The following is a 7,800-nucleotide window of genomic DNA, read 5'->3' on the forward strand; positions in this document are numbered from 1 at the left end:
GTTTGTCACAGTGAATAAGTGTGTGAAGTTTCAATCCATTACCACAAGTGGTTACTGAGATACCAGCTTACATACAAAACCTTAACCAAAATCGGGACGCGGACGCGGACGCAGACGCCGACGCCGACGCCGACGCATGGGCGAGTGCAATAGCTCACTATTCTATGAATAGTCGAGCTAAAAATGCAAGAAAAATATCTTACAAATATTTCATGGGTATATTATGATAAAAACTTCATAAACTATTCCTAAAATGTTACAAAAAATATTTAAGCTGACTTTGGTACAATTGCTAGAAATCAATGTAACAAGAGGGCCATGTGAAGGTCCTGAATCACTCAGCTGAGTCACCTTGCTCAAGGTACATGTACTGGAATACAACTGTTTGTTCGAACTTCATTGCCCCAGTAAAAATGTCATTGGAATGCCAGTGGAATACCATTGCGTTCCAGTGGTTATCATAAATCCACTGGTATTCCAGTGGAATACCACAGGTAACAGATATTCTATAAGCGGAATACCACCGCATTCCAGTGGTTATCTTAAATTCCACAGGTAACCAATATATTTAAGTGGAATACCACTGGTCAAATTAATTCCAGTGGTATACCAACTGATGGATTTCCAGTGGACAGAGAGTTAGGTAAATTTCCAGTGGACAAAGCCAATGGCAATATATATATTTTGTACAGAATTTTTTCACTGAACTGCAAGGGAATTCCAGCGGACTTACTTTTACCAGCTGTATACCATTATGCCAGTCATTCCATTAAACAAATAACTTTATGATATATGTATGGTCCTAACTAATTAAGGTACTACACTTTATGTAACAAAAATGAAATTCTAGGGTACACATCAGAAGCAAAGTGATAATTTCCTCATAAAACTTCAATTTTAATAACTGTGTATATAGTGCATAATTTATTGGCATGGAAATAGTAAATCACAAGTAAATTGGCACAGATTATTATATAGCGAATAAAGTTAAACAATTTGCTTGACTGTATTTTTTTATATAATACATGTCTGTTTGACACAGAAAATGTGTGTGAATTTTTTGAGGATTTGTCACAGAGACATAAGTGCCACTCATAATTCCATTTACACTTCTATTAAATAATGGATATCAAAATTTGATGTTTTTAACTAGATTCATACAATTCTTGTATCAATTAAATCAATACTCATTTTACAATGTACTAAAACATTCAGTATGAATATAATTTATATCTTAAGATCAATGGTCAAGGTCACAAAGTAACCATTTCCTGTAATTTGAATGGTGGTCAAAGGAGGGGTGTTACAGACCAAATTTGGTAAACATCTGATATGTAGTTTTAGAGAAGCAATTTATATGCAATCTTGAGGATGGACACAGGACGTTTAATGCTGGACAACCAACCCATACTAACAGCTCATCCCGAGCCTTTGGCTCAGATAAGCTAAACAAATGAATAAAAACCTTGAATGCTATAATGATGTTAATACTATATTATTTGTTTACTGTATGATTACACCTCACATTTCAAACCAGTAAAAACCACTTCAACTTTGTTGGTGGCAGTTATGATTAAATCCTCCGGACTAATGTACATGTACTGTGTTCAACCAACTCTGGAGGACTGTTTATAAATGTCATGGTTGGTCTGATATCCAAAAACACACTTTAGAAAAAGAGCTTTCTCACTGCTACAACACACATTTGTTGATGCGAGATTACTTGCACATATGTTTATCTAGATAGTGCTTTAAGGTATCATCTGTTATCACGGATCTCTTTCCTTCCTCTCCAAGACTGATTTTCTTACTAACAAAAACTTTCACTGTTCTCCATTATCATATTCGAAGCTAATTGTGAAGGCATTCTTGGTTTTGGCAGCAGAATTGTGCTTGCCAAAAAAAGAAAAAAAAAACAATTCATAGCCCTTTTGTAATCTTGTGAATGACTTGGGGGTTGCTGCTTCGTCCTCTGGCAGAAGATTGTAGTACTCATCAGTTGCTTTGAAAGGTTTCAATTTTCCCAATATACACTCCCTGTTGGCCATTTTCTCTTCACTGAAATTAAAACAGAAAATACCTGAACATTTTATAACTGAACAAAATAAAAGTATTTTGAAATCAAATGACCCAAAGCTTCAACCGTTAGACCTTCAACAGTTGCTATATTGTCTTAAATAGCTATTTTAAAGAAGTGGACACTAAAAAATTTCTTCAGTATATGTAAGAATGGTAAAGGGGCATTAATACCACCATCTTTCCATTAAAGCAAAAAATAGTGTCTGATCAATAACTATTGGATAAAATTAATTCTGGTTTAGTACATGTACTTAAATGTATAATAAAAACAACAAGAGCTGTCTCCATAGGATGACACATGCCCCCGATGGCACTTTGAATGAATAGTTATGGCCGATGTTAGAGTTTAGGATCTTTGACCTACGGACCTGGGTCTTGCGCGCGACATGTCGTCTTACTGTGCCACACATTCATGCGTAGTTATTTTAAAATCCATGCATGAATGACAAAGATATGGACCGGACACGCCCATCAATTCACTATCATGAAATATGACCTTTAACGTCTAAGTGTGACCTTGACCTTTGAGCTATGGACCTGAGTCTTGCGCGCGACACGTCGTCTTACTGTGGTACACATTCATGCCAAGTTATTTGAAATCCATCCATGGTTGACAAAGATATGGACCGGACACGAAAATTGCGGACAGACCGACAGACGGTTCAAAAACTATATGCCTCCCTTCGGGGGCATAAAAAGGTTAATTTGGGTGACAATAACCTTATAATTCAGGATTAAAATCCTTTAACTCTTACCCTGTTAAATTTCTATAATGAACCTGTGCATGATCTTCCAATTTGGACAGTACCATTAACTGTTTAATGTGCTCACCATACTGACTGAATGATGAACAGTGAAAACGGATGTACAGGCTGATCAAGATCTACACTGGTCGCAAAGGCAGAACCAATCATGTGCAGCATGATATGGGTTAAATCCATGTAATTACAGAAGAAGGGGATCAAGTGTGCATGAAATTATGGACGTGACTGTATTAAACAAAAATAAGCTACCTTTCCTGTGAGAATGATCATGAAGTGATCGCTGTCTTCAAGATGCAACGTCTGAAACAACTTCTCGTCCAATAAAGTGATCTGAAAAACAAATTAATTTTATATCCATCCTGCTTCTTCCATGACAAACACATAAGAAACCAATACCAAAGGCCGCGCATGATTGACCACATAATTGGCATTGTTAACATGCTGTAAACTTTGCAACTATCATGACTATTGATCGATCTTTGAGCATAATATTTTATTATGACTTTTTTGTGAATATTTTTTTATATTTAAATTCGCCCTACTGTTTTTCACTGAAAATGTTATGTCAGTGTAGTTTAAAGACATCACAATTGTTCAAATGTTAAATGCAACAATATGCAGGGTTTTCCCCTACCCCCTTTTAGACAGGCACTGTGCCCTGCTTAAACGTGTTCATGCCGGACCATAAAATTTCAATATAAAAATTTTCATACATCTTATCATCTGTAAACCTAACAAGCTGCTAATTACATGTTTTGATCATGCCTTGCCGGACGCAAAATTATTAATATTAATTATAATATTCACAGAATGTCTTCATGGGCAGTGTTATACACAATTAGCTTATTTTACTGCCAACTGTCAAAATGTACTTTCCGGTTCATGCAGGACCATTTTTGGCAAACCGCATTTTTATTCCCAGCTGAAATACATGTGGTTCAAATACTTGTAGTAGAATTTTTGACTAATCTTTTCGGAGAACATGACAACAGTACATCGTGTTCACTGGCATCAGTCATCGCCATGACCGGATATTAGTCAAAACATCGCCTAGTCATTACACCCCCCATTTTGGTCAAAACGTCCCCCTTTTCTGGTAAAAACACCCCCTTCCAAAAATTACCAGGTCAAAACTCCCCCTGTAAATACATAAGGGGAGGGGTGCGGTCATGACTGTTTGTTACAATTAGGCTGTTATTATTAATATTGTTATATTAACTACTTTTATTTTTATTATTATGTAAAACGCCACTAGGGGACGTTTTGACTTTATACCCTATGACCTCCAGTATTATAAAAAAAGTAGATCAACAACAATCAAATGTTCAGTTGCAACCAAATAAAAATGACCATGGTAGAACATGTCCAAACTTTTAATATCAAAAAGTCGCAGCTAGGCTATTTCAATAAAGAATACTTGCAAAATTGCAACTGCTTTTGGTGAAAATTCGTACTCGATCTGCAGAGTATATCGAATGACACAAATTCGGATACATGTATACGATATAAATTGGGTATTTGATAATTTAAAACAATATCATTCGTGTAACAGTCGGCAAAAAGCAGTGGGGTGTGATGTGAAGCACATGGTGACCACAGATAGAGATTACATTACATATTCTGCAATTTCGTTAGAAACCTTGAGTGAAAGTAAGCACATTTCCGGACTAACAAAAATCCGGATACATCGTGCTCTATTCTGAAAACTTGATTATCACTATGTTTGATAGGATTTTATTCTGGAAAAAGAAATCCATGAAGATTTCCTAACCTTCTTATAATGTGTACCGCCAGCAGTTGTTCTCGTGTTTACAAATATTGTTTGTTTGCCTTTTCACGCATGTTTCCTCGTGTTGTTGTTGTTGTTGTTGTTGAACGGTTTGTTTGCATCACGTGCTAATTAGCGCCACCGCACATTTTTTATTTATAGAACTTTGTAATATCATAATTTTCCCATCATGTTATTATTTTAGATGCACGTTAATCTTGTTTTTGCCAAAATAGCATTAATTAAAGAAAAACAAAATAATTAAATGATACAAACCAGCAATAATGGAATCGGAGATTTCCGGGAAAATACCGGAAACTACCGAAATCGACCGCGCATGTTTCTTGGCGGAATTTGTTTGAAAAATGGCTACTGAACAGAATTTACCCGAAAAATGTTAAGTTTATTGGATTGGTGAGAAGCGGTGGCCGATTTTAAGCACATCTGCGTTGATTAGAGAATGACATGCCTGGCGATTGCATACATACCAAATTCCAGGGAAAATGGCATCCTTCGTTGATAATTGCAAGTAAGTTCTGGGCTACCACGCGTACACAGACCACTTCGTACCCAATGCCGTGCTTTAACGTTTGTGATTAGATTGGTTTATATTGGTACATGTATCGTGTGGCTTTGTACGTCTGTCCCTCTGAAAACATCTATAGCAACTTGCTGCAAGTGGTTTTGAATATTTAAATAACTTAATTGGTCCAGTTCCTACACTGGGGGTTACGGATTACAGCATTTTTTACACTTTCATGACGAAGATAAACATTTTATTTCTCGGCATGAATATTTGCTTTAATAAGGGAAACAAAATGCCAAAATATAAGTTTTGCAGACCGCTGGAATCTGATTGTGAAGCAAATTCATATTTTTGTCAAGCCATATGTCAGTCACAGGGACACAACATAATCGAGAAAATATTTTTATCTTTCCAGTAAAATTCCAGCATATTTTTATCTTTCCAGCATATAAAATGATTTGGTTGGATGTGAGAAAGCAATTATTTATTTATTTCACAGGTGGTCATGTGCATTTTAGTTTTATTCTAAAATGATCTGAGATAGACCAAAATGATCCACAGCTGACCAAAGTGACGACGCCACTGTTGCTCCTACAGACGACAGTATAACAGTTTGTATAATTATTTACTTAGCATTTTCTAACCAAATGTGGCGATTTAAATAGCAAAAGGATTTTCCTTCTCTCTGTGCAAAAATGTGATTTGAAAAATATATTTTCGAAACTCAATAACAAATGATGCAAGCACATGTTTTGAATTGCTTTGGGGGGGGGGGGGGGGGGCACAAAAAGTGGTGTAACTCTGTCAAAATTCAAATACGATTTGTGGTGATTGTTTCTCCTGGTGTAGATTTGATATAATAGTAAATAACTATTTTAAGTTTCACATCAAAGGCTTTAGTAGTAACATTTATTAGATATTTCACTTTATCAGAAACTTCGAAAATCTGAAAAGTCCAGCTAAAATGCTACATTTTCATAGCAGTAATTTTACTAAATATTCAAGTAAATTATCTATTTCATGATTGTACATTGTTGTATGTTACATATTTTCTAACAGCAATTTCAAACCATACATGATTTGATTACTGATACTGTATGCCAATGTTACTACCTCTTTCCATGATTTAATTCTTTTTGTTGTGCCTGTCTGCCGGTCAAAATGTAACAAAACCCAAAATGTACCAGTGTTTTCAGAAGAAAACTTCTCTCAATTCCTGGTGAATTATTTCTAATGTAAAGGTTTTACATTCTTTTTTAAACAGTGAAATATATTTCTTCCTCTTCACTCAAAACAAAAACAAATACTTAAATTATTTTTAGCTCGTGCCTCTTTTTTTCCAGAAAAGGTTCCGATGAATAACTACATTTTGGTGTGGCCTTAACGTTATAGGTCATATGGCAACTTTCCAACTTTGACGGTGAAAGAAGACACCAGGTGCCTTCCATGCATTATTTTATCACAAGCGGGCACCTAGATAGAACCACCGACCTTCTGTAAGCCATAGGATGACTTCATCATATGAAGAGTTCAATGCCCACAGAGAGGCTATAACCTACACTGGTGAGGGGCAAGTGATTTTAACCCTTACCCTGCTAAATTTCTATAATGAACTTGTCCATGTTTCAATTTGGACAGAACCATTAACTGTTAAAAGGGGTGTTCGCTGAAAATTTACTGACTGAATAGCGAACAGTGCAGACCATGATCAGACTGCATGGATGTGCAGGCTGATCTTGATCTGCACTGTTCCCAAAGGCAAAGTCACTTGCCGCCAGCAAGCTAAGGGTTAAGACAGCGACCTTAACCGCTCGGCCACAGTGGCCCCTTAAGCAGGGTATGAGATCAAAATACAATTTTCCTTCAATACATTCTTCTTTCTTTCACATTACAGGTCACATCTCCATACACATGGAAAGGAGGAGGGATGGGAGAGAGTCACAAAGGCCCTGAATGACAAGTTTAGGAAGCAAATAGTCAAGCTGGAATAAAGAGGCTGTGCTGACATGGACACATACGTCTTGACAAATTTCAATGTTTTAATAAAACTTCGATTAAGTACTTAGTTTTGTTACAGTTATCCTTAGGTGGGTGAAGTAAAAGTGAAATATATACTTTTGTTCTTCTGTAATTTGAATAATTATGCAGTCACAAAGCACAGTGCAAAGTTTGTACACTTTTGTTAGCTTACCTGAGCCAAAGGCTCATGGTGAGCTTTTGTGAACGCTTAATGTCCGTTGTCAGTTGTCCAGTTGTGTGTCGTGCGTCCGTCAACATTTCAGTGGAATACTGCTGGTATTCCACTGAAATATCAGGGGGTATTTCAGTGAAGTACTGCCGGTATGCCAGTGGCATTTCACTGTTATACCAACAGTAAACTTTTAGTGGAATGCCAGTGAAATCTACCACTGGTATACCATTTAAATACCAATGGAATACCTTCATGAAGAGTTCATGAAGACAAGCATTCAATGTTTTATGAAGTTCGAAATGAATATTTCTTCATGAATTGTTCATGAAGAAGAAGTGAACAGAAAATGGGACGTTAGATTTGTGAACAAAAAAAATCATGATTTCTTCATTAAAGTTGCTTAAGAATTTTTCTGCATGAAGTATTCATGAAGGGACAGTTTCTTGAATTTATTAAGAGTTATTCTGCATGA

General features: G+C 36.1%; 1 long non-coding RNA gene across 1 annotated transcript; it reads right to left on the reverse strand.

Annotated features, from left to right (window-relative positions):
* Window positions 1–876: 876 nt before the first annotated feature.
* Window positions 877–5,443, reverse strand: LOC123541448 (uncharacterized). Its single transcript, XR_006684522.2, has 3 exons — window positions 4,615–5,443; window positions 3,093–3,173; window positions 877–2,058 (listed from the first exon to the last, which is right to left on the reverse strand). It is a non-coding gene; the product is annotated as an uncharacterized LOC123541448 (long non-coding RNA).
* Between the last annotated feature and the right edge of the window lie 2,357 nt (window positions 5,444–7,800).

Source organism: Mercenaria mercenaria, chromosome 16 (genome assembly GCF_021730395.1).
Source record: "Mercenaria mercenaria strain notata chromosome 16, MADL_Memer_1, whole genome shotgun sequence".
In the NCBI taxonomy this organism is placed as follows: domain Eukaryota; kingdom Metazoa; phylum Mollusca; class Bivalvia; order Venerida; family Veneridae; genus Mercenaria; species Mercenaria mercenaria.